At 40.7% G+C, this 27723-nt stretch overlaps 1 long non-coding RNA gene across 1 annotated transcript; it reads left to right on the forward strand.

Annotated features, from left to right (window-relative positions):
• On the forward strand, window positions 1–23958 carry LOC132648781 (uncharacterized). The gene is made up of 3 exons (XR_009587187.1): window positions 1–99; window positions 23312–23447; window positions 23827–23958. It is a non-coding gene; the product is annotated as an uncharacterized LOC132648781 (long non-coding RNA).
• Window positions 23959–27723: the final 3765 nt, after the last annotated feature.

The raw sequence follows: 27723 nt of genomic DNA on the forward strand, positions 1-27723 counted from the left end.
GCAGCGGGGCTGTAGAGAGGGACTCCTGAGCTGCTGAATTCCCTGCAGATAATTCAGAGAGCTTGTAACACAGCCTGCTTTTGAGTCATCCTTGCTTCTGTAAGTGACCCTTCACCTATACTTCTGTTAGCAATTCCAATAACTCAATGGTTCAGCCAGTTGGACTTTGGTGCGACTGTGACTTTGGATTGTTGATTCAGGTTTTGGGATGAGTAGAGGGCATGAGAGCAGGAAAGCTGACCCTAGGGCACATCTTCCTAGCGCACATTTAAACAATACCTTCACCAATCTTTTGTGTGCTTGCCACCTTTGTGCTATTTTTATTTATTGCTTATTATGCTATGACTTTATATAGAAGGTGAAATCAAGGAAGTTTTGAACTATATTTTATTGCTGTACTTTGAGTTAAGTTTACGTAATACCAGTCTACACAGAACGTGCTGCTGCTTTTCTCTGCTGTGACTGGTAGCCTAGCTCTGTGAGCTCCAGTTCTGTCGCTGCAGAGAGCATGGGCACATACTTCATAATATACTGGATGTATGAATAAAACTGTTTTGAACATTCATATGTTTGCCATCAGAAAATCTGGCATCTCTATCAGGGACTCTGTCATTTCTTTTTTTATTATTTAACATGAAGTCTGCAACAGCTCTCAGAAACTTAGTGAAATAACTTTCAAATATTTCTATTTTGTTTGTTTTTAGATAAGATGAATTCCCTGTGAATTAAATTCTAACTATTTGATCCAGGTAAAATTATTTAGGTCTAACTCACAATTTGGTAATGGAGTTGTGTTGTTTTGAGATCACTTTTATTTTTCTTTTTAAAAATAAAAGTAGCCTGGCTTATAAGATCAGTGCTGTACTGTGAACTCAAGAGTTCTTTTTGCATTCAACATGTAAATGTAGAATATATACTTTTTGTTTTGCATTCTGACTTTAATGTGCATAGTTTCATCACTGGTAAAGATAAGATTGACATACTAGTCATTAGTACTTGAATATTGTTTAAGTTTTCTTTCTTTTGTTCTTTCTTTCCTTTGTCACTTTAGACAAATTATGGATACTTTTGATGGCAGCTGTGCTCACCACTAGGCCATGAATTCTGCACCAAACACACATTTCTTTTTTCATTTTGCTGCATATGTGTGGTATTGTGTGATATTGGTCCACATGAAACTATTTTGTTTCAGTCCTTGCAGAAAATATATTTATGCATGTTTTTTTCCTCTGGTGTTCTATTTTCCAGTTCCTTTGCAGATAAAGGCATTTATTTAAATTCTCAGGGGGTGGGTGGTGTGGGTGGATATGACATATACCACTTCCAAGTCTGCCCAATAACCCTTCCTGCCTTAGAAATCCTCTGTGTTCTTATGGCTCATTTGTTCTTCAGAGGAAGAGATTCACTGAGAGAAGGATGCTGAGGTTCTAAGATAGGACAGAGCCACCACCTCAGCTTGGGAAATGTTGTGATTCATCAGTCACCATTTGAAATTTAACATGTCTTTCAGTGGTGGATCTAGTTTTACTTTTAGAGGCATTTATAGTACCATTACTTATTCATTTATAGAATCCTAGACTATATTATATTACGTATTATATTATATGATATATTATATATCTTTAGTTATTCTTGTTTCCGATTTAATATTTAACCTCTCATCGAACTTACCACTGGAAGCCAATATTTTAAATGTAGCGAGTGATGATGGAAGAGCACATGCTTAGCGTATATTGGGTCTTGGGTTTCATAGTCAGGCACAATAAATGTGAAAGAGAGCTAGAGGGACATAAGTGGACAAGGAAAGTGGAAGCAGACTCTCTGAAAAAGTGGCTTCTTGTTCCGGGAAAACATTGTGAAGAGAAAGAGTGGGAAGGCGCAGGGGCATGGCTCTAAACAACACCAAAAGGAGGAAGGAGAGGACCCAGGGGACCTGTTAAACACCCACAGTGCCTTCTTAAAGCGTACACACAGCTTTAGGCCTGTCTCATTCTCAAGGGACAGAGCTGTTACTTTCCCTCTCTCCAAGGCTTGGCCTTCTGTCTTTCCTGGACATTCAAATGTCATCTGTCTTTCCCAGATGCTCAGTTTCTTGTCCGTGCCAGGTGCACCCCTAGATGACCATCATCACCCCCATTATAATTTCCGTGATAATCTGCATGAGAAAGGCACAGGTTCTGTTATTTCAGTCTTAATTACAAAATAAACCATTAGATCACAATCAGACACTACAAACGTCTTTATTGATAAATGCATGTGTAGATAGATGCTATAGAATGGATGCAAATGGGCAAAGACTTTACAGCAGAGTTGTAACAAGTTTTAGAAGTGAACAGACACACATGCAAGTGGAGTCCTCACTGGAACTGTAACAAACCCAAACTGGGCTACTGGGAAGGATCTGCTGCTGTAGCTTCAGTTTGCTAAGGCTCACAGCTGTCAGAGTGGAGCTGTAGAGCTGAGTACAGCTGTAGAGTTGAAGAAAAAGGTCCTCGTCCAGATGAAAGAGTGTGAAGAAGGATGGACAACAAATTCAAAGAGGCAGATGGCAGTTGTGCAGGCCACACTAACAGGGGGGATCTAGCTGAGCTAAAGCCTCATAAATAACTGGAATTTCTCTTTGTGTTGGTGGATGATACATATGCTGGTTGTCAGCTGATACGTCTATAGCTCAGCTGGGCCATCGCCAGCTCAATGCTCGGTGCCTATCACGATCAGGCATCCTAGTGAAAAAGTCACATCCTTTTCTCCGTCTACCGTCTTGGTTTTAGTTTTCTTGAAGTGACTTAAATCTGGCCATTTGCCCCTCTACTCTCTATTCACTCTGATAAATGTACAAGGTCCTATTCTGTCTGCTTTCAGGAATAAGTCATTTGTCAGTCTCTGGCTGTATGGTGTTCACCCAAGAGCACAGGAGTTCTCTTTCATCTGAATGGATTCAAAAGTTGCTTGCACATTGGGGTCACTTGGAGCAAGGCGCAGTCTGAAAGTTACTGCTTTACACAGTACAAGGTATCTTAAAGCAGGGCACATCCTGGCCTCCAGCCTCACCCCAGCAGCAGCTGGTGCGGTTGTTCTAGTCCAGGCTAACAGAAATCAGTAAGCTTAATAGGAATAGGTCTTATCCAAACCAGACAACCCCCTTTCCTGTGTCAAACAAAAAGGCTGGGTAAGCAGGGGTTCTGTTTGACTCTTTTGAGGTGGAACTTTTCTACCTTCAGATTCTTTCATAGTCAGTTATATGCTTCTGTAATACATTATCACAGACAGGGTAATTTATAATTACTATGTATTTAGTTTTTGTAGATCAGTAGTTTGGGACATACAAATTAAGATGCTGGCATTTTGCAAAAGTGCTCTTCCTGTGTCTTCATACATAGCAAACATCACATGGAAGGAAGAAAAAAAAAGGGAATGATGGAGGGGGAGGGATTTCCTTCCAAAATAATCTACTACCATGACAACAGCATTTATGAAGCTGGCACTAAACTCAAACGTCTTATAACAATCCCACCCATTAATACTATTACAGTGGCAAATAAATTTCAAAACAAGTTTTGCAGGAAGCAAATACTCAAACAGTAACACATGAGACGAAGCCCAAGTTCTACCTGGTTCCTGAGCTTGCTGACCTGTCTAACTATACATGTGTAACTTTTTTCATTCTCAAATCTTCGAGTTTAGATTATAATATTGTTGGCTGTCCTGAGATAACAGATCATAATCTCCATAAAGTGCATGAGTTAAATGAGGCAGGGGGAGGACAGGGAAGTGGAGAGAGAGGAGAGAGGTCTTTATGCTGTTGTTTTTGTTTCTCTTGTGAGCTCTGAGACAGAGAGTTATGTCCTCAGCTCTCATTTCACATTATCCATACTAAGTCGTGTTTCCTTGATTATGTTAGAGCCTTAGAATGGGCTTTTAGTGGCAGCGAGTCTTTGATTAAAATTATTCATGGAAGTTAAAGCCATGACATGGTCAAAGTTGACTACACATCTTCTAAATTCCTGATTGACTGTGCCATTGCAATTGTCAGTTTTGACAATTGTTAAATTGTCAAATTCTGACAGGTGGAAATGAAGACAGTGAACAATGAAGTATTGATCTTGATTAGGTAGTGTCAAATGAGCTGAATTGCTGTAGTTAACAGAGTTGTAATTACAGCACTATTGAGGCATAAGTTTTGATGTGTTTGTTACTAAGCAGAATGGGGCTATAACTGATTCATGTTAACTTGTGCACCACAGTGTCAGCCTGGCTGAATCAAGAGGAAAATGTTAAGAGATGTGCCAAACCACCAAACAGAGATGAGAGAGCCATGTTGTCACGAGTGTGCAACGTTTGCTTCATATCTGACGATGATGGTGGCCTCATAAGATAGGCGACCACAAATTCTTACATTTATTGAGGCTGATTTATAGAAAGCAGGAATTATCTCTTTCTGTTCAAGATATTTCAGCTGAGAAATCAGATAATACGGACACATTAAATTTTCAAAAGTGAAAGAAAACATGCCTTTGAAGCAGCTGGCATTCTGAAATTGTTGTTAAGAAGTCCTATGTACATTTTAGAAAGCAATTTTCTCTTTATACTTCTAAAAAAAATCTATAAACATTTAAACATAAGATACGTGATAATGTTGCCCACTTGATATTGAACATGATAGAGTTCCCCTCCTGAGCTGCAGACCCAAGGGCAAAAGTTGGTGTTCTTTCAGGCCGGTAAACACAGCATCGCTGTCACTTCTGGAAGGGATGTGTCTTTCTTGCTCATTAGGTAGCTTTTCTTCCAATTCAAATGTGAGGGCAACAAATACTCTCTCACCTAAATATAGAACAGATGCAAAGCAATAGTCCTCATGGGCTGAAGAGGGCCCATAACACCAGTGAGTGGCAGGTGGAATTTTGGAGAACAGTGGAGACAACTGCTTTAACAGCACAATAGCTAAGAGTAGACATTATTTAGAACATCGAGTGCATGATCAGACAGTAAGAGCACCAGCTCTGCTAGGGGCAGGCAATCTCTCTACATGCCCATAACACATGAAGCGTGGTTTTCAATAGGAGGAATATAGAAACTGGTTCGAGGAGAAGGCAGATAAAAGAGCCTACATCTAATCCTAATTCAGTGTGGTTTTAATCTGTGTCTATGGATCTTTCTTTCTTTCTTTCTTTCTTTCTTTCTTTCTTTCTTTCTTTCTTTCTTTCTTTCTTTCTAATTCTTTTATTTTTAATTCTTTCTTTTTTTATTAGTTAATTAATTCAATTTACATCTTGGTCGTAGGCCTTTCCCTCTTCTCCTCTCAGACCCATCCTCCCTTCAGCATCTCCTCTCCCCTATTCCTCAGAATAGGGCAAACCCCCTACTGAGACACCACATCTCATTTACTCACATGAGGACTGAGTTTTTCCCCTGTGGCCTGGTAGGGAAATCCCACCAAGGGGAAGTGATTAAAAAGCAGGCAACGTAGTCCTTGTCAGAGATATCCCCCACTCCCCTTACTACTGAGCCTACTTGAAGCCTAAGATGCCCTTTGAGTTAGCTTCTTTGAGTCTGTGCATTGTTGTATGCCTATCTTGTACTGTATGACTAAAGTCTGCTTATGAGTGAGTATATACCATTTGTGTCTTTCTGGGTCTGTGGTACCTCACTCACGACGACTTTTTCTTTTTTTTTTTATTTTGCAAATAATTTTTATTTTATTTTATTTTTTAAATATTAGTTTCAGTTTATTAACTTTGTATTCCAGCTGTAGCCAGCTCCCTCATTCCCTCCCAATCCCAACTTCCCTCCCTCATCTCCTCCCTGCCCCTTTCCAAGTACACAGATAGGGAAGGTCTCCTCCCTTCCATCTGACCTTAGCTTATCAGGTTTCTTCAGGACTGGCTACAATGTCCACCTCTGTGGCCTAGCAAGGCTGCTCCTCCCTCGGTGGGGAAGAGATGTCAAAGAGCCTGCCATTGAGTTCATGTCAGAAATAGTACCTGTTCCACTTATTAGGGAACCCATTTGGATAGTGAGCTACCATGGGCTACATCTGAGCAGGAGTTCTAGGTTCTATCCATACATGGTCCTTGGTTGGAGAATTAAAAACAAGGAAATCATGAAAATTTCAGGGAAATGGTGGGATCTAGAAAAGATCATTCTGAGTGAAGTATCCCAGAAGTAGAAGCACATACACGGAATATACTCACTTATAAGTGGTTATTAGAACTAAAAGATAGGATAATCATACTAAAATCTGTACACCCAAAGAAGATAAACAAGAAAGAGGACCCGGGGTAAAATGATCAATCCTCACTTAGAAAGACAAATGGGATGGACGTTGGAAGTAGGAGAAAACAAGAAACAAGACAGGAGCCAACCACAGAGGGCCTCTGAAGGACTCTACCTAGCAGTGTATTAAAGCATATGCGGAGACTCATAACCAAACATTCGGCAGAGTGCAGAGAATCATATGAAAGAAAGGGGAGTTAGTATGACCTGGAGAGGACAGCAGCTCCACAGGACCTAATATATCTGGGCCCAGGGGTCTTTTATGAGACTGTATCTCCAACCATGATGATCTTTTCTAGTTCCATCCATTTGCCTGATTTCCTTGGTTTTTAATGGCCTAGTATGCCATTGAGTAAATGTACCACAATTTCTGTATCCATTCTTTGTTGTGGGACATCTAGGTTGTTTCCAGTTTCTGGCTATTAGGAATAAAGTGCTATGAACATAGTTGAGCAAATGTCTTTGTTCTATGTTGGAGCATCTTTAGGGTGCATGCCTAGGACTGGTATAGCTGGGTCTTGAGGTAGGGCTATTCCCAGTTTTCTAGGAGAGCACCAGACTGATTTCCAAAGCGGTTTTACAAGTTTGCACTCCCAGAGCAATGGAGGAGGGTTCCCCTTTCTCCACATCCAGCATTTGAGTTTTTGGTCTTAACCATACTGACAGGTGTAAGATGGAATCTTGGAGTCATTTTGATTTACATTTCCCTAATGGCTAAAGATGTTGAGCATTTTTTTTTTCAATGCAGTTTATTCAGGAACCTTGAACAATCCTCGGACCCTGGGGAAAGCCAGCCCACAGCTTAAATAGCCTCTGGGTAGCCAACCCAGGCGTGCCACGTGGGCAATGCAGATAGGTCCACATACATGGAAGCATTTTTTTTAAAAGTGTTTCTCCACCATTCAAGATTCTTCTATTGAGAATTCTCTGTTTAGCTCTGTACCACATTTTTAAATTGAATTATTTTGTTTGTTGGTATTTAATTTCTTGAGTTCTTTATGTAGTCTGGGTATTAGCCCTATATTGGCTATAAGATTGGTGAAGTTCTTTTCCCAATCTGTAGACTGCTGTTTTTGTTTTTTTTTTCTATTTGTAGTGTTATTTGCTTTACAGAAGCTTCTCAGTTTCAAGGGGTGTCATTTACTTATTGTAGATCTTAGAGCCTGAGTTCTTAGTGTTTTGTTAAGGAAGTTGTCTCCTGTGCCAATGAGTTCAAGGCTCTTACCAACTTTCTCCTCTAGCAGATGGAGTGTATATGGTATTATGTTGAGGTCTTTGATATACTTGGATTTGAGTTTTGTTCGGGGGTGATAAGGATGGATCTGTTTGCATTTTTCTATATTAGACATTCAGTTAGACCAGCACCACTTGTTGAAGATGCTGTCTTTTTTTCCATTGTATGGTTTTGGCTCCTTTGTCAAAAATCAGGCATGCATAGGTGTGTGGGTTTATGTCTGGATCTTTGATTTGATTCTATTGATCAAGCAGCCTATTTCTATGAGACTACCATGCAGTTTTTATTACTATGCTCTGTAGTATAGTATAGGGCAGGTATGGAGATACCTCCAGAAGTTTAATTATTGTATAGCATTATTTTAGCTATTCTTTTGTTTGTTTGTTTATTTTGTTTTTCTATATGAAGTTTAGAATTGTTCTTTCAAGGTCTGTGAAAAACTGTGTTGGTTTTTTTGGTAGGGATTGCATTGAATCTGTAGATTGTCTTTGGTAAGATGGCTCTTTTTTCTATGTTAATCTTACTGATTTAGGAGCATGAGAGATCTTTTGGTCTTCTGGTATCTTCTTCAATTTCTGCAGACTTGAAGTTCTTGTCATACAGGTCTTTGGTTTCCTTGGTTAGAGTTACCCCTAGATACTTTGTATTATTTGTGACTATTGTTCAGGGTGTGGTTTCCCTAATTTCTTTCTCAGCCCTTTTGTCATTTGTATACCAGAGGGCTACTGATTTTTTTTTTTTTGAATTAATCTTGTATCCAGCCACTTTACTGAAATTGTTTATCAACTGCAGGAGTTTCCTGGTGGAATTTTTTGGGTTGCTTATGTATACTATCACATTATCTGCAAATAGTGATACTTCTTCCTTTCTGATTTGTATTCTTTTGATCTCCTTCAGTTGTTTTATTGCTCTAACTAGAACTTCTAGTACTATATTGAAGAGATATGGAGGGCAAACTTGTCCCTGATTTTAGTGGGATTGCTTTGAGTTTCTCTCTATTTAGTTTGATGTTGTCTATAGGCTTGATGTAGATAGCTTTTATTATGTTTAGGTATGGATCTTGTATCCCTGATCTCTCCAAGGCTTTTATCATTGAAGGTATGTTGGATTTTGTCAAAGGTGTTTTATGCGTCTAATGAGTTGATCATATGATGTTTTTTTTTCTTTTATGGTTGTTTACCTTTATTGGTGGATTACCTTGCTTTTTGTTTGTTTGTTTTATATTTAACCATCCCTGTATCCCTGGGATGAAGCCTACTTGATCATGGTGGATGGTGTGTTTGATGTGTTCTTGAGTTCAGTTTGCAAGGATCTTTTTAAGTATTTTTGTATCGATGTTCATGAGGGAGAATTCTTTCTTTTTTGAGTCTTTGTGTGGTTTAGGTATCGGAGTTACTGTGGCTTTATATAATCAGTTTGGTAATGTTCCATCTGTTTCCATTTTTGTGGAATAGTTATAGTTGTGGAAAGTTCTATTTTGTGGAATAGTTGTGGTGTTAGCTCCTCTTTGAAGGTCTGGTCTTAGGCTTTTTTTTTTGTTGTTGTTGTTTGGGAGATATTGATGGCTGCTTCTATTTCTTTAGGGGTTATAGGGCCGTTTAAACTGTTTTCCTGCTCTACTTTGGTAGGTGAAATCTATCAAGAAAATCTTCCATTTCCTTCAGATTTTCCAATTTTCTGGAATACAGGCTTTTGAAGAGAGACCTAATGATTCTTTGGTTTCCGTCAGTTTCTGTTGTTATATTCCCCTTTTCATTTCTGGTTTTGTTAATTTTGTTACTGTCTTTCTTTCTTAAAGTTAGTTTGGCTAGGGGTTTGATTCTTTTGTTGATTTTCTCAAAGAACCAACTCTTGATTTCATTGATTCTTGTATTGTTCTCTGTGTTTCTAATTTATTGATTTCAGCCCTGAGTTTGATTATTTCCTGCTGTACACTCCTATTGGGTGTGTTTCCTTCTTTTATTTCTAAAGCTTTCAGGAGATTTGTTAACTTGCTAATATGGAATTTCGCCCATTTCTTTACATAGGCACTTAGTGCTATGAACTTTCATCTTAGCACTGCTTTCATGGTGTCCCATACGTTTAGGTAAGTCATGCCCTCATTTTCATTGAATTCTAGGATATCCTTTGTTCTTTATTTCTTTCCTTACCAGTGATCACTGAGCAGGGAGTTGTTCATGTTCCATGAGTGTGTAGGCTTTTTTGTTGTTTCTGTTGTTGTTGAGGTCTAGCTTTAATCCATATTGCTCTGATAAAGAACAATTTGTTAATTCAATTTTCATGTATTGGTTGAGGTTTGCTTTGTGACTCACTATGGTCAGTTTTGGAGAAGGTTCTGTGTGGTGCTGAGAAAAAGTATATATATATACATATATATATATATATTTTTTTTTGTGTGTGTGTGTGTGTGTGTTTTGGTGGAAAGTTCTGTGGACATCTATTAGGTCCATATGATTCATGACTTCTCTTAGCTTCATTATTTCTCTATTTAGCTTCTGTCTCCATGATCTGACAGTTGATGAGAGTGGGATATTGAAGTTTCCCACCACTAAAGTTTTGGGTTTGATGTGTGATTTAAGCTTTAATAATGTTTCTTTTACGAATGCAGGTGCCCTTGTATTTGAGGCATAGATCTTCAGAATTGATATCCTCTTGGTGGATTTTTCCTTTGATGAGAATGAAGTGTCTTTCCCCATCTCTTTTGATTAATTTTGGGTAAAAGTCTATTTTATCAGATACTAGGATGACTTCTCCAGCCTGCTTGTTGGGTCCACTTGCTTAGAAAACTTTTTTGCAGCCCTTTATTCTGAGGTTCTGTCACCTTTGTTGCTTAGGTGTGTTTCTTGAGTGTATCAGAATGTTGGATCATTTTTAGGCAACCATTCTGTTAGCCTGTGTCTTTTATTGGAGAGCTGAGTCCATTGATGTTGATAGATAATAGTGACCAATGATTTTTATTTCCGTTTATTGTGGTGTTGGTGCTGGCAATGTTTTTGTGTGTTTGTTTTCTTTTGGTTTTTCTCTTGTGAAGTTATCTATAGTCTGTGTTTTCTTGGGTGTAGTTGACCTAGTTGGGTTGGCATTTTCTTTCTTGTATCTTCTCTAGGGCTGGGTTGGTGCATAGATATGTTTTAAGTTTGGTTTTGTCATGGAATATCTTGTTTACTCCATCTATGCTGATTGAAAGCTTTGCTGAGTATAGTAGTGTGGGTTGGCATCTGTGGTCTGTTAGAGTCTGAATGACAGCTGCCCAGGCCCTTCTGGCTTTCACAGCCTCTGTTGAGAAGTCAGGAATGACTCTGATAAGTCTACCTTTAAATATTACTTGGCCTTTTTCCTTTGCTGCTTTTTAATATTTTTCTTTGTTCTGTCAATTTGGTGTTTTGATTATTATGTGAAGAAAGGCATTTCTTCTATGCTCTAGTCTATTTGGTGTTCTGTAGGCCTCTTGTATGTTTATTTAGGTTGGGAAATTTTTCTTCTATGATTTTCTTGAAAATATTTTCTGGACCTCAGAGCCTTCGTCTATTTCTATTATTCTTGGGTTTTGTCTTATCATGTTGTCCTTGATTTCTTGTATGTTTTGTGTCAGAAATTTTTCTGTTTTAATATTTTCTTTGAGAGATGTATTGCTTTGTCCAATTGTATCTTCAATGCCTGAGATTCTCTCCTACATCTCTGTATTCTGTTGGTGATGCTTACCTTTGTGGTTCCTGATCTCTTCTCTAAGTTTTTCTCTATCTCCAGCATTTTCTTGGTTTGTGTTTTCTTTATTGATTCTAATTCCATTTTCAGGTCTTGAACAGCTTTATCCATTTCCTTCACCTCTTCACCTGTTTGATTGTGGTTTCCTGTCTGCCCTTGATGGCCTCTCTTTGATTGTATTTCTTTGAGAAATTTATTCATTTCCTCTTTTTCTGCCTCTAATAACTGTATAAGCATGGATTTAAGATCATTTCCCTATGTTTCAGCTATATTATATTACCCATTGTTTTGTGGGGTTTCTGGTGGAATCATAATGTCCTGGATTTTATTGATTGTATTCTTACACTGGCCTTTAGTCATCTGGTTGTCAGTTCCCTTGGCTATTTGTTCCTGGAACCTGCATCAGAGGCTGGCTCCACCCATTTCTGGTGTCTGGAGACTGGAGTAGTCTTCAGGATAATGAGAGAAGTCCAGGGGAACACGAGTGGGTGCTGGCATATCAGATGTACCATGCTGGGGTGTGTGATTCAGAAGGCAGAGTGTAGGCCCAGCTGCCTTGAAGTGCAAGGACCTGGGCCTGGGTGCCTGGGAGTGCACGGGTGTGAGTACATTGGAAGGCAGAGCGCTTGGGTATATTGAAGGGAAGGGCCTGGGTAGCTCAGGTGGCAGGGGTTGGGTGGCATCTGCCTCAGATAGCAGCCGTGGGGAATCTGGTGCCTCAGAAGGCAGCTGAGATATGGCTTATGGCCTACCAGACACTGTGCTCCTGGGACTCAGATTCATCTGGGCTCTGCCCTCTTGGATCTGGAACTCTGTTTGATTTTATTGTCCACCTGGTCTCTACAGAGGGAGCAGCAGAGACCATGGTTTGGAAGTTGGGGTGCTATAGCAGGAATCCAGACACTATCTGGAAGTCTCTGATCTTCTGCCCTTTAGATACGGTATACACTGGTTGCCGCCATCTTGGAATCATCTGTAGATTTTCATCAAAGCAATATTGAAGAAAATATTGAGTTAACATTAGAATTGCTCCATTTGTCATTTATTGTCCATACTCAGCGTAAAATTATTAATGAACTACATGGAGAAATGTGCATAATTTTTATTTTATAGGCCAGACACTTTCTTTCTAAATTAATCCATTTATTATCATAAAATCTTTGAGTTAAAGAATACCTTACATGTTCTGGTGTATCACCATGTGTGGGAGATACCACATGAAGACAGTGTTCTACACTGGAAATCAGAGAGTAAACTCTGTCAATTAACTAGGACCTTGCTTTTGCCAGGATCAATTTAGTCGAGTATAGAAGACATATTCTTTACAGATACCACCAAAATCTTCATAAATAGTGCATAAGGGGACCTGGTGAAGGGGCTTAGGAGTTACAGATACCTGTCATCAAGCCTGATGGCATAAGTTTGATTCCCAGAATTCACATGGTAGAGGGAGATGACAGATTACTGTAAATTGTCCATTGACCCCCACACTTGACTCCCCAAGGAGCTTAAATGTTTAAGCACACACATGCACACACACACACACACACACTCACATGATAGATAGATAGATAGATAGATTAGATAGATAGATAGATAGACTTCAAATACTTTGTTGCTGCCATTCCTCTGAAGAAGCTGGTACAGTGATGGATGCAGGTACTTGCTTTTGTGATCCTCAAGTCATGCCACAAAGTAGTAACTACCAGGTCTGTGGCTTGGAAGTGTCTAGGCTAGTGTAGGTGGGTTAGAATATATGACTATCGGCCCAGCTTAGAGCTTTAAAGCTTGTTGAATAAATCTAAAAACCAAACCAACCAACCAACCAAACAAAAAAACCAAAAGCCAACCAAAAACTACCAGGTCAAGGATTTGGCTGTGATAAGTGTTCAAAAAATGTGCAATAAATGGATGAGAAGTAAACTGGGTAGTCAGCTAAAATAAACATGGCCATTGAAGCTTCAAAGTAAAATGCTTTATTATAAATTTTCAACAATATTAAAATTTTATGAGGATAAATATGAATATCCTAGTCTTAAGAAACAAATTCTCTAGGTCTTAAGTTTCAAACATTTATCTATTTATTTATGTGTGAGAGGGTTGCACCCCATGGGTAGCGAACTCAGGTTATCAGGCTTGGCAGCAGGCATATTTACCCGCTGAATCATGTCTCTGTCCCCCATTTAATATTTTCACACGTTTGCTATCTGGGGCTCTATGGATTATGTGTTTGTGAAATGGGTTTACACATAATTTCTGTATCTAGCAAATGTAATGCTCATCTAAGAATTTTTGCTGCCCTCTAGTGGACATAACTCAAGAACTAAAAAAAATGTTAACTATGTGTCTCATGTTTTAAGCAGTCTCCTACTTAGGATTATTCCCATAATTCAAGTCTACTTTTGGAAATCTGCATGCCACAGAAGAGATGTCATAGGGAGTAGAATTTCAAATTCCTATAAAATGCACTACTGACCACATAGAGACTCTTTAAGTAGATACTCTATGTCCCAATGAAACCAACTGGAGAATGAATGTATCCACTTGACAATAATATCTCCTATCTCCTCTCCACTGCAGAAGCCATTATGGAGTGGCACCATTACTTTTGAACTCTGTCCCTTCATTTGACCCTTAGAAAGAAACTCTTGTTCCCTCTTCATCTTTGTTCTTCATTTCAGGGTACCTCCACCGGAGTCTCGATTTACACAGTGATCTGCCCTGCATCTTTTCTGCTTCCTTCCTGTCCTTATGCCGATAATGTCTAATGACTTCAATCATTTAATTGTAGGTTTGTCTAAAATAAAAACAGAAAGAGTTGTAGCTTTATGCTGGTGCAACACTGTAAACTACTTTTCTAATGCTCTGCTAAAAATACGGTGACTAAGGCAAGAAGGGAGAGTTTATTTGAGCTTGTGCTTCTAGAAGGAAAATCCATAGCAGTGGCTGAGGTACCGCAGCAGGCTGCCTAAGCAGGAAGCTGGAAGACCACATTTCCAAATGCAAACAGGGAGCACAAGTATCAAAACTGTAAGCAGAGCAAGGCTCTGAACTCTCAGATCTTAACCCCCACTTTCCTACACCAAGGCTTCACCTCCTAAAGGTTCTAGCTACCAGTGACGGAGCAAGTATTTTTTTTTTTTAATTCTTTATTAATTACACTTTGTTCACTTTGTATCCCCCCTGTGGTTCCCTCCCTCCTCCTGTCCCAATCCTTCCCTTCCTCCCCCCTCTGCACAAATGCCCCTCCCCAAGTCCACAGGCAGGGGAAGTCTTCTTTTCCTTCCTTCTGATCCTAGTGTATTAGGTCTCATCAGGAGTGGCTGCATTGTCTTCTTCTGTGGCCTGGTAAGGCTGCTCCCCCCTCAGGGGGAGGTGATTAAAGAGCAGTTCATGTCCACAAGGAGAGCAACAGAACAAGAAAATTTGAACACAGGGAACTTCCCAGAGACTCATACTCCAACCAAGGACTATTCATGGAGATAACCTAGAACCCCTGCACAGATGTAGCCCATGGCAGTTCAGTGTCCAAGTGGGTTACATAGTAATGGGAAGAGGGACTGCCTCTGACATAATCTGATTGTCCTGCTCTTTGATCACCTTCCCCTGAGGGGAGAGCAGCCTTACCAGGTCACAGAAGATGACAATGCAGCCACTCCTGATGATATCTGATAGACTAAGATCAGAAGGAAGGAGAGGAGAACCTCCCCTATCAGTGGACTTGGGGAGTGGCATGCATGAAGAAGGGGGAGGGAGGGTGGGATTGGGAGGGGAGGAGGGAGGGGCTTATGGGGGGATACAAAATGAATAAAGTGTAATTAATAAAAAATTAAAACAAAAACAAAACAAAAAAAAAGAGCAGTTCATGTCAGAGACAGTCCCTGTTTCTGTTAGTGTGGAACCCACTTGGACACTGAATTGCCATGGGCTACATCTGTTTTTGAATGCCTGAGACTCAGGGAGGTGGACATTTTTCATATAACCACCACAAATAATTAGTTAACATGTTTAGTGACTTTTTTTTGTTGTTGTTTTCCCCACAGCACTTAAAAAACAAACAAACTGTAATGTGGTGTACAACTCAGGAAATGGAAATCTGAGTGTTTAAGACAGGGCATAAAAGCTGGAAATTGACTACACAGATGAGTTAAGAAGGGACGAACCAAATAGGACTAGGGAGGCCACCAGCCTGCTCTAGTATTGAGGACCTGAGCAAGCAGGTAGATTTACAGGAGCCCCATAGGCTGGGGCTCAATGATAGCCTTGAGCCATGGCAAGGTTATTGTAGCCAAGTACCTCTGAGATGTAGTCTGTTCCACAAAAACCAAAAGGTGGAAAGAATCAGAGAGAAAAACGTTCCATTTTTGAAGCAGTTCTGAGTGTGATCCAGCTATCACACCATGGTCACACTATTCTACCACTGAATACGCAGCGGGAGGTAGAGGGGGAGAGAGATACTCTTTCATTTACATTATGTTACATCCAACCTCTACACTGTCATCGTATTCTGACCTCGGGTGTTTGTACCTCATATCCTTGCATCTCCCATGTTTCCTGTTGCTTCTGGCCCAGGTTCCAGCCAGCCCAATTCTGCAGCACTAGCGTCCTGGCTCTCAATATCTCACTTGAGAAGAGTTTCTGTGACTTACAACTGAAGCAGTTCCCACTCAGTTTATAAATATCAACTCGATCTGTTATTTTTTAGTGTAATTTCTCCATTTTGTGTTGAAGAACCATGTTATTTTCCTTTCACTCTCTGCTTTTTCTTCACTTCTGTGATTGACAGTACCTGTTGGCATTCTTTTGGAGACGCTGTCCATAAGGAAAGTCTTTCCATTAGGACTCAGTGCCTCGTCGGTTTCAATGTTTACAAGAACAATTAAGGGTGGCATAGACCCTGTAAATGGACAAATAAAAGAACAGGTGTGTTTGGAAGCTGGAGGAAGGGGACAGGGTGCAGTAGTAGCCAGTTTACTACCAGGATTTGGAGCCAGGCCATGTCAAGCTTGCGATCGTGAATGTTAAGTTTGAGTCCATGAAACTCTATGACCATCTTAAGGTGTTTTTTTTTTTTTAATCAATAAATTGGCATGTTTTAAAATTATAAATCTATTTACATTTTAATTTTTTGGTATAACTTACTGATTTAATTTTTAATAAATATTTTGATGCCTCATTTAATGCTTTTTTCTTTAATTATATATTTTTAATTACATTTTATTTTTTTTTACATTAATTACATTTTATTCGCTTTGTATCCTAGCTGTAGTCCCCTTCCTCATTCCCTCCCAATCCCACTCTTCCTCTCTCATCTCCTCCTATGCCCCTCTCCAAGTTCACCGATAGGGGAGGTCCACCTCCCCTTCCATCTGATCCTAGCTTATCAGGTCTCATCAGAACTGGCTGCATTGTCTTCCTCTGTGTTCTGGCAAGGCTGCTCTTCCCTCAGGGGGAGGTGGTCAAAGAGGCAGCTACTGAGTTCATGTCAGAGACAGTCCCTGTTCCCATTACTAGGGAACCCAATAGATTGACACTTTAATACATTGTTTATGAAGAACAAACTTGATATAGTTTCTTATTTATTTATTCATTCATTCATCCATTTATTTAACTTTACTGCCCCTCCCTCCTCTCCTCCTGTCCCACACTCACACCGCTCCTTCTTCCTCATCCCCTTATTTTTAGAGAAGAACCCCCCCCCCCATGGGTAGCAACCCACCCTGGTACATCAAGTCACAGCAGGACTAGGTGCATCCTCTCCCACTGAGGATAGACAAGGCAGTCCAGCTATGTGAAAGGGATCCAAAGGCAGGCAACACAGTCAGAGACAGCCCCTGCTCTAATTGTTAGGGGACCCACATGAAGAATAAGCTGCTCATCTGCTACATACGAGGAGGGGTTGTCTAGGTCCATCCCATGCACGCTCTTTAGTTTGTGGTTCAGTCTCTGTGAGCTCCCACAGGCCTAGCTTAGTTTATTTTGTAGGTCTTTTTGTGGTGTCCTTCATCCCTCTGGCTCCCTCAATCCTTCCCCCAACTCTTCTGTAAGACTCCATGAGCTCTGCCTATTGTTTGGCTGTGTGTCTTTGCATCTGTTTCCATCAGCTGCTGGATGAAGCCTCTCATAGATAGTTAGGCTCAGCTCCTGTCTGTAAGCATAGCAGAGTGTCGTTAGTAGTGTCAGGGGTTGGCCCTCTCCCATGGGCCAGTCATTGGCTGGTCATTCCCTCCATCTCCACTCCATCCTATCCCTGCTCTACGTGTAGTCAGGACAAACTTTGGGTCATAGTTTTTAAAGCTCTTGGTGTACAGTTACAACAAGGGGCAGAACACACTTGTATGCACACTGACTTGTGCTATAGACGAGGAACCTTGAATTTAGCGAATCTGATATTTTACAATGGGCAGTGAGGACACCCATCCTTTGCTCCATAAATAAGCATGTTCTCTTTTTATCAACATCACTTGCTATAGGAGCACACCTGGAAAGATATTTCAAAGTAAAGGGCAGTCATTGCCCTCTTACAAGATAGGCAGGAACTGGAGGCCCACAAAAAATGGTCTCAGAAAGTGATGAATGGAGAGAGACTTTCAAAATACAGTGGATAAACTAAGTACTGTGTTCATTTTCTTGTCTATGTGACAGAAAGCTTGGCAAGAGTGACCTATCTCATGGTTTCAGCAGTTTTATTCCATTGTGATAGGAGAGGGCAGCTCACAGCACAGCTTCCAGGAAGCAGGGAGGAAATGCTCCTCATTTCTCCTTGGTTTCTCTCAGTTTCCCTTTTACTCTGTCTGGGCCCACAACTTATAACTGGCACCACCAAACATCAGGGCAAGCATCGTCTGTCTCTGGAATCACTCTTGTGGGTACTCAGAAGTGTCTTTTCCTAGTCCTTATTAATCCAATCAAGTCGACAGACAAGATTAAATGATACAAATGCCAGTAGCATAGGTGGTGGAATTTAAAAAAGACCCTCTCTTTCTTAGCAAGCGAGCCATTTACCTGGCAGAAGAGTGGCAAGTATTCACTACGCAGTGACAGAGGGAGTATGACTCGTCCTAGTTCACAAGGCCTTTTGTGAAAGCATTGCCTCTGTGAACAACAAAAACCACCGGTATCAGAATGCACAGCTGGATAGAGATGCACAATAACATGCCGTTATTATAATACTTGGGCTACACAAATGTAAACACGAGGGGAATGGAGATGTTTAGTATATCAGAGAGACTTGAAATCAGTAGTGATGCCCATAGAGAGAGTTTATAAGACAATACATTGTGGTGGATTTAACACAGGAAAACTGTGTAGTCAGCGCTCTGTTTCAGGAAGCAGCGGGTGTCACCGTTCATGGGTCTGAATGATGTAAGTTGTTAAGCTCACCTGGAGCTATGTTTTATATGCCTACCTTCTGATCAATGGGGCACATTAGTCAAGTGTCTGTGTGTGTGTGTGTGTGTGTGTGTGTGTGTGTATGTTCTCTTATAATTGTGAAAGTTTATGAGTCTGAAATCTACTATATGAGCAGAATCATTGGAGAACAAAGAAGGTGAGGTTACAGATGATGTCTGAAAGCTGTTTGAAGGAGAATTCCATCTTACTTGAGGAAGTTGGTCTTTTTCCTCTATTAAGGCCTTCAGTTATGTGGAATGCTGGGCAGAGGGGACCCATGTCTCCTTGTGGCCAGATGTCTAAATCTCCTGTGCACAATCTTCCATGACATGTTCTTGCTGGTGATCAACAGCGAGGACTGGAGTGTGACCACAAACTTCAGAGAATAAAGAAATCACCAGGTGGAAAGAAGCTGAACAGAACCTCCCACTGGCCTCTGTCTTTCACCGATCTAGCTGTGAGGCATGTGTAAGTCATGTGTGTGTTGTGTGAAGCTCTGGAGCAAGGGGATGTTTACAGTTAGCGTGTCCTGACTGATGCAATCATGCTGGCAACAATGGGGAGAATGTGCTGACAGGCAATGGATGGAGCCAGAAGGAGCAGTTAAGAACCTGTAGTGCAAGCCTGGACAAGGGATCATATTTTGGGATAGGATGATATTCTGAGTATGCTGTAGATATCTAAATTAATCTGTGCATGACAGACTTTCAGAATCTTTTAAGCTTTAAAATAATAGTTGTTTATTATTCTTCATATATTTTGGGTACTGAACTTTCATGAATGACATAAACCTCTTATACAATCAGAGAAAAGAATCAAAATAGTTTAAATAAAATATCTGAAGTCCACTTTCAAGTGGATGCAAAATCACTTAATAAATATCTCTATGACATTAGTACATGAAGCATGAAATACATGATTGCCTTCCTTGTTTGGTAACATATAAAATATGTGCTACTGAAGAAAGATACTTTTTTTTTTCTGGTTGCTTCCCAAGACCAAAGACCACGAATGGACTGGAACTAGGCCCCAGACACATTTGTATCTGATGGGCAGTTTGGTCTGATTGGCATGTGGGTCCCTAGTAAGTGGTGCAGGGGCTGGCTCTGACATGGACTCTGTTGTCTGCTTTTGGATGCCTTTCCTCTAGCTGGGCTCCCTTGTCTGGCATCAGTGGAAGAGGAGGTGTTTTGCTATAATGTGGCTTGATGTGTGGCAGTGGGTTGGTATGGAGACTGGTAACTCCCCATTTCTGAGGAGAAGGGGAGGAAGGAAAGGGGGAAGGAGAATGGAAGGGTGGGACCAGGAGGAGAGGAGGGAAGAGGCTGTGATCAGTATGTTAAGTGAATGACTAAATAAATTTAATAAAAAAAAAGATTGGAGGGAAATAACAAAGGCTTATAGGCATTTGTGAAATAAAAACAACTCGACTCAAACTAGTTTAGCTTATGGGTGTCTACAATTTATATGGATATTTGAAAATCAGTATGTATACAATAATTTGTGTAAGAATTTTATGTCCTAAGAGCTTCACATACATATAATTTGAGTGTAAGCAATATTATGCTTGGAAAGCAATCAAACTTTCACTATTATATGAAATCATCTAAGCACAAACTCAAAGTTAGTATTAAAAAAAAGAAAACAAACATAAATTGATTATCTGACTTCATTTTAGATAAAAGGAAACATGAATTATGTATTCTTTATTTTTTTCATTCACATTCTATAACAAAGAGTCTGCGATGAGATTGAAATGATCATTGCTAGTTAGGGTATGCACGCTGGCTCAGCTAGAGTAGATGAAAGTAGAAAGGAGACAGGGAACGAGGAGAGGCAACTTCAGTGTGCTCACCTTGTGGGGTCACTGCCACGCGGCCCTAAAGAGAATTTATGCCTTAGGACCAGCTTGTCAGATAGATGGTTTGAGAGGAAGTTACATGTCAACTCACTCCTGTCTCATGTCACCTGTTGGTGAAAGAGCATTTCGTAGGGAACTTACTCCAGTGTTCTGTGACTTTTGATGCCATGGTGGAGACTGGACAGATGCAGAGCCTGGAATCACTTATGGGGCTGCAGGCGAATAGCACATGACTTACATAAGGCCACAGAGTCAGAATAGACTCTCAAGATGGTCCAAGTTAAAACTCATTCCCACTGATTCTGACGAGAAGGTTGTTACCACTACTATCCAAGCTCCTTCAAAAGGGGGCATTGTTTCAATCTCACATTGCTACATTGTATGTTAACACTGTTGCTATTCACGCAGAACTCAAACAGCAAGGCTATGGTTATGGTTCTATTGGGGTGAGGAGAAACTATGAACAAGGTAACTTTAATAGCTGGAATAATTTTAAAACATCATCATCATTATTAATTACAATTTATTCATTTTGTATCCCAGCTGTAGCCCCCTCCTTCATCTCTTCCCAGTCCCACCCTCTCGCCCACTTTTCTCCCTATGTTCCTCCCCTAGTCCTTTGATAGAGAATATCCTCCTTCCCTACTATCTGACCCACAAGTTTCATCAGGACTGCCTGGATCCTCTTTTTCTGTGGCCTAGTAAGGCCATCTTGTCAAAGGCAGGTGATCAAAGAGCAGGCAACCAAGTTCATGCCAGAGACTGTTCCTGCTTCCCTTACTAGGAAACCTAGGGAACCCCCATGGAGATTGAACTGACCATAAGCTACATCTAATCAGAGGGTCTAGGTGCTTGCCATGCATGGTTCTTGCTTGATTTATCAGTCTCTGCATTCACCCCCTGGGCCCAGATTCTTTGGGGTTCTGTTGGTCTCCTTGTGAAGCTTCTGTCCCCTCCAGGTCTTTCTATCTCCCTCTTCTTTAATAAGATCCCCTGCACTCTGCCCAAAGTTTGCCTATGAGTCCCAGCATCTGCTTCAACACTCTTCTGGATAAAGTCTTTCAGAGGCCTTCTGTGATAGACTTATGTCCTGTTCTGTGTTTTCTCCCAGTTCTGATGGCTATCCTGTCTGCCCTTCTGAAAGAGGATTAAGCATCTTCCCTAAGGTCCTCCTTCTTGCTTAGCTTCTTTAGGTGTACAGATTTTTTGTATGTTTATCTTATCTTATATGTATAATATACACTTATAAGTGAGTATATACATCATGTGTATCTTTCTGATTCTGGGTTACCTTACTCATGATGATCTTTTTTAGTTTCATCCATTTGCCTGCGAATCTCATGATTTCCTTATTTTTCATTGCTGAGTAAATGTACCAAAATTTCTGTATCTATTTCTCAGTTGAGGGACATCTAAGTTGGTTCCACATTCTGGTTATTACTAATAAAATTGTTATAAACATAGTTGAGCAAGTGTCCTTTTTGTATGGTTGAGCATCTTTTGAATATATGTCCAGGGTGTTATAGCTGCATCTTGAGGTAGCACTATTCCTAATTTTATGAGAAAGCACCAGATTGATTTCCAAAGTGGTTGTACAAGTTTATGTTCCCACCAGCAATGGAAGAGGGTTTCCCTTTCTCCACAACCTCTCCAGCATGTGTTGTCACCTGAGTTTTTGACCTTTATACCCATTCTGATGGGTATAAAGTGGAATCTCAAGGTTGTTTTGATTTGCATTTCCTGGATGACTAAGGACGTAGAGAATTTCTTTATTTTATTGTTTATTATTATTAGTTATATTTTATTAACTCTGTATCCCACTCCCTTATTCCCTCCCAATCCCTCCCTCCCTCCCTCAGCTTCTCCCTGCCCCTTTCCAAGTCCACAGATTGGGGAGGACCTCCTCCCCTTTAGTCTGGCCCTGTTTTATCGGGTATCTTCAGGGCTGGCTGCAAAGTTTCTCTAGCATTCCATAGTACTCTGTTGAGAATTCTCTGTTTAGCTCTATACCCCATTTTTAAATTGGATTACAGATGGGAAACATTTAATTGAGAGCTTACTTACAGTTTTGGAGGGTTTGTCCATTATCATCATGGTTGGAAGCAGAAAAGCATCTTGCTGGAGAAGTATGTGAGAACTTAAAATCCTGTTCTACAGACAGCAGGCTTGGAGAAGGAGAAGGAGAGGGAGAGGGAGAGGGAGAGGGAGAGGGAGAGGGAGAGGGAGAGGGAGAGGGAGAGGGAGAGGGAGAGGGAGAGGGAGAGGGAGAGGGAGAGGGAGAGGGAGAGAGAGAGATTGGGCCTGGTGTGGCACTTTGAAATCTTAAAGTCCACCTCTAGCAACTCACCTCCTTCAATAAAAGCACACCTCCTAATCCTCAAACAGTTCATCAACTGGTGACTAAATATGCAAATATATGAGCTTTTCTCATTCAAACCATCACAAAAATTATAAACACTGTGTTAGGGATGAGGAAAGGGAAGTATTTCTTGTTTTGTTTTGCTTTCTATTCCTGAGCTTTAAGACTGTTTGACTAGAGACATAGCTCCTGAGAGTTCCCATGGAGAGGTGCTATGGCCCTACTTTTCTTTCTTTGGCTGCCCAACTCTGCTTTGTAATGCTTAACTTGTACAACAACCCAGTGACATAGGTGCAAGGAAGATCCTCATTTTATGGACTTAAAAATAACCTTTCAAAAAGTAAAGTAGATTCCTCACACACAAGATAGATATGATAATTTCCTTTGTTTTTGCATTTTAGCAAAATGGTTTGTTTCTCTGTTGCTGCAATGAACACCATGGCACAAAGAAACTATTACGGAGGAAAATGTTATTTTTGGCTTACAGGTTTCAGGGAAACCAAAGCAGGCAAATGGAGGTGTCAGCTGAAGCAACGCCCATGGAGGAAGGTTGCTTACTGCTTTTCTGTCTAGGTGTGCTCCAGTCTTCAGATTGAGAATCACAAGAATCACAAGAGCTAAAGGTAAGAAGAGGTGGTTCTTCCCTTCGGAATAGGGTGTCTATGCTAGGAGGCAAAGTGCTGATGTGATGGATAGAAGAGTAGTGGTGTCCCTCATTAAAACTTTCCAAACAGGTAAACAAAACAAACAAACAAACAAAAACAGACCTAATTCCTATTCCCGAGATAGCCGACTGATGAAGGAAATGGAGAAGGAGGGGGAGAAGAGGAGTAGGTGGCCAGCTGCCTGAAGGGCAGTTGGCACAGCTCAGTGGGAAGGACAGTCGGTCCGTCTCTCTGGGAAGTTCTTCTTTAGAGAATTGGCTTGGTTCTACAGAGAACAGTAATAGAAGATCACAGTTGTGCCGTCACATAAGAGCTATGCATTTTTATTTTTTACCAGCTGCTCTTCCCTAGGCTTGACCCATGGAGAAGAAATGAGAGTGTGACAAGGAAGAGAAAGGAAGCAAATCTCCTTTTACATGCCCACTGAAGAATTACAAACTTGAAGCAGGTTAAACATACAGCACGGGAGAAGTTCTAAATTGAAATAAAGATTGTACTCATGTGGTGAATCTAGACTGAATTGCATTGGACTTTGACTCATTTGGAAGAGGCTAGATAAGTTTTTGCCTGAGCACACAAAGTACTCAGGTAAAGCAGAAAGTGCTGCGAAGCTTGCTTGAGTAGTGATGGAGTGAACTCAGAACATTAATAAAATCTCTCTTCCCCTTTCTTCGTGTATTCCATCACATCTGGCTTGAAAAATCAACTCAGAACATTCATAATCACCCTACTGTACAGCCACAGAACTTTCTTTATTTCAGTATTATAACATGGGGCTGGTAAAGACTTGCCTTGCCAGTGTGAGATCCGAGCTGGGGTCCTGAGATCCCACTTGAAGCTGGGTATAGAAGTATATATGCAACCTCAACACCAAATGACAAGTGGAACCAGGAGAATCCCAAGCTCCTGGCCAAGCTAGCCTGTCTAGGCTGCATTCAGCAGGACACCCATTCTCAAGCAAGGTGGGAGGAAAGGACTCACACCCAAGTTGTTAGCTGATTTCCACATTATTTCTGTATGTATGTATGTATGTATCTACTATCTTCACACACATACACACTTTCATATATATACATAATCTACACATCCACATCCACATATTCATACACATTCACACACATACATACCTGCATACACATATACACACATTAATACACACATATATATTTACGTGCATATATATTCACACACACATACTCCTCTCTGTTTCCCCTTCCTCCTCCACACACACACATGCACACACACACACACACACACACACACACTCACACATCTTTCATGAGAAGACAAAGACAACAGTGAATGATGATTCATTAGTCCTGTAGTAATTAATACAATCAGGATTCAGGATTAAGATATTCTAGGAGTATTAAATGTAAAAAGAATTGTCTGGAGCCCAGGGTAGTGGAGGGGATGTTTCAGAGGGTTCATTAGTATACAATCAGGACAAATAAGCCAAGGGAAGACTGCACCTGTTCTGTTGGGAGTAAGGAAAACACGATAGGGCCCTCTGTGACTGCCACCTGATGCACCCTCTAGTGGCCACTGCAGTACAGCGATTGAGTACATATTCCAAAATTGTGACCAGTATATGATCTGGACTTGGACCATTGATTTCTCTAGTGGAGAGGGAATGGGGAGGGAAATGAGGGTGGACATCAGCTGTGGGGAGGACAGAGTCAGGAGATCAGAGGTCTTGGAGAGAGAAGAGAAGCCGAGGCTAAGGGCACCTCTGAGACAAGCTGGAGACCTACAACACGGTAGATTCTTGGGAGGATGTGGGGATGACTCTAGCCAAGATGCCTAGTAGTGGGGTCATGGAGACAGAAGAGGACACCCTCTAACAAGACATTACTCCTAGAGGAGGGAGGGGGACACCAACCCACCTCCCACCAACCCACAAAAACTTCTACTCCAAATTTATGCTGCCTGAAAGATGTGCAGGGATAAAAATAGAGCAGAGATTGAGGGAATGTCCAACCAGTGCCTGGCCCACATGAAACCCTCCCTATGGGAGAAAGCCAACCCTGTCAATATTAGTGACTCTTTGCTATGCTTTCAGATGGGACACTAGCATAGCTGTTCTCTGAGAGGCTCCACCCAGAAGCAATAGAAACAGATGCTGATATTCACAGCCAAATATTAGGTGGAGTGCAGGGAGCCTTGTGTGTGTGTGTGTGTGTGTGTGTGTGTGAGAGAGAGAGAGAGAGAGAGAGAGAGAGAGAGACAGAGAGAGAGAGAGAGAGAACCTGGAGGGGACAATAACTCCATAAGAAAACCAACAAAGTCAGATAACCTGGGCCCAAAGGTTCTTAAGAGACTGCAGCACCAACTAAGGACCATGCATGTACTGGACCTAGGCCTCCTACATAGATGTAGCTGATGGGAAGCTTAGTCTTTATGTGAGTTTCCTAGTAAGGAGATCAGGGGCTGTCTCTGACATGGACTACATTGCCTACTTTTTGATCATGACTCCCTGGCAGGGATGCCTTGCTTGGCCTTTGTGGAAGAGGATGCACTCAACCCTGATGTGATTTGATGTGTTGGGGTAAGTTGGTGGTGGTAAGGCTTCCCTTGTCTGAGGAATAGGGGAGGGGAGATAGGGGGAAAGAGGGAAAGAGGGAAAGAGGGTGGGAACAGGAGGAGAAGAGAGAGTTAGGTATGATCAGGATGAAAAGTAAATAATGATAAAAATAATAAGTCTAGAACTTTTAACCTGTACTCATAGAGACTTCTTAATATACACTGACCACCTGACTGTTCATGTGGAGAACAGGTAAATATGAATGCACCTATGTCAGTTTCCTTAGAGCCAGCTCTGATGCCCAGTGCACTTAGGTTACACACTTTAAGTATCAGTGGGCAGACAGAAGAGAGCCAAATCTATTCGGTCTTTGGTGTCATAAGGAAAGAACAAATGGAAGCCTTATAAGAAATAAATGCTTGCCAATGAGGAAAGGGCTGCTCACTCCCTATATGGTTTCTTTCCTATTGCTGTGAATTGGAGAAAAATTTAAGTGATAGAAATAAAAATAGATTTCTATCCACAGAATTTAAATTACTTTTAAATAAAGGGATATTTTTGTTTACAACAGCTTTGATGATTCTTTCTTTGGGATTACTGAATTATGTTTTGCTCAGACACTCTTGACTATAAACTGAGTCATATGCTTTCTGAATTCCTTTGCATAAACAACTGATCCACATGGCATAAAAGGCAAATGACAGATTGGATTCCTTCTATTGGCTAGTACAGAATTTGATAATGGGGTGGCTATGAATTTCTCATAATTTTCTGAAGACAATTTGTTTTACTATAGTTTTTAATTTTTTGTGACTGGATTACTGTAGTCAGTAATTTGGCCAGTTCTAGGAAACCTAGTAAGAAGGACAAGAAAAGGTGTGCTTATTGCTGGAGGAAATCATGCATTACTCTCCTCCAGAGGGCAGCAAAACTGCACCACTCGGTGCTAAGATTCTTCAGGCCAGTTGACAGACATTTTTGACCTGATCGTTGAGAACAGTACAAGTTAAGCAGAGCCTTTGTGAATCCACATATTGACATTTTACCGAAGGTCCGCTCTGTGAAATGAAAAAAGGAAATATTTCTTCTTTCTCTTAGACACAGAAATTACATTTACTTTGTCTTAAGAAGCCCTGTTTGAACAAGGGCGCTTGGGTAAGTGAGCAGCTATAGAGAACAAATAGAGGCCTTTCCTTCCTTTGGGATTACAGCTTTTATAACCATAAAGGGGTTGTGCTTGGATTTATTGCAGCTATTCTGGAAACAGCTTGCCCATCTATGAATGTAAAACGGATTTTCAAAATATGTATGTCCCAAAGCTGCAGAAAACATGAAGACTGGCCCTGGGAAAATGGGAAGTGAAAGTTGAACCCACTCCTGTGCATTGTTCTGAAGGGAATTTGGTTATTTATTTATTTATTTATTTATTTTTAGGTGATTGCAGGTGAAATTTCTCTTCATCACTGATCACATCGCCCTCTGGTACACCATCTTTCTGGCTGCCCAGGTTCCATTCTTGTATTCAGACAACAGTCACTGAACATCGAGTGTATTCCACCAGAATGGATCCAAGAAACTGTTCTCATTTTCCAACTCTTAAAGATTTTGTAAAAAATTAACATTCATATTTCTCAGGAGCTCCAATTCTTTATAAATCTCTGTGCTAGTCCTATATGTAGATTGACTATGTAGTATAAAAAGTATAAGCAA

The sequence above is a fragment of the Meriones unguiculatus genome, chromosome 17, assembly GCF_030254825.1.
Source record: "Meriones unguiculatus strain TT.TT164.6M chromosome 17, Bangor_MerUng_6.1, whole genome shotgun sequence".
In the NCBI taxonomy this organism is placed as follows: Eukaryota; Metazoa; Chordata; class Mammalia; order Rodentia; family Muridae; genus Meriones; species Meriones unguiculatus.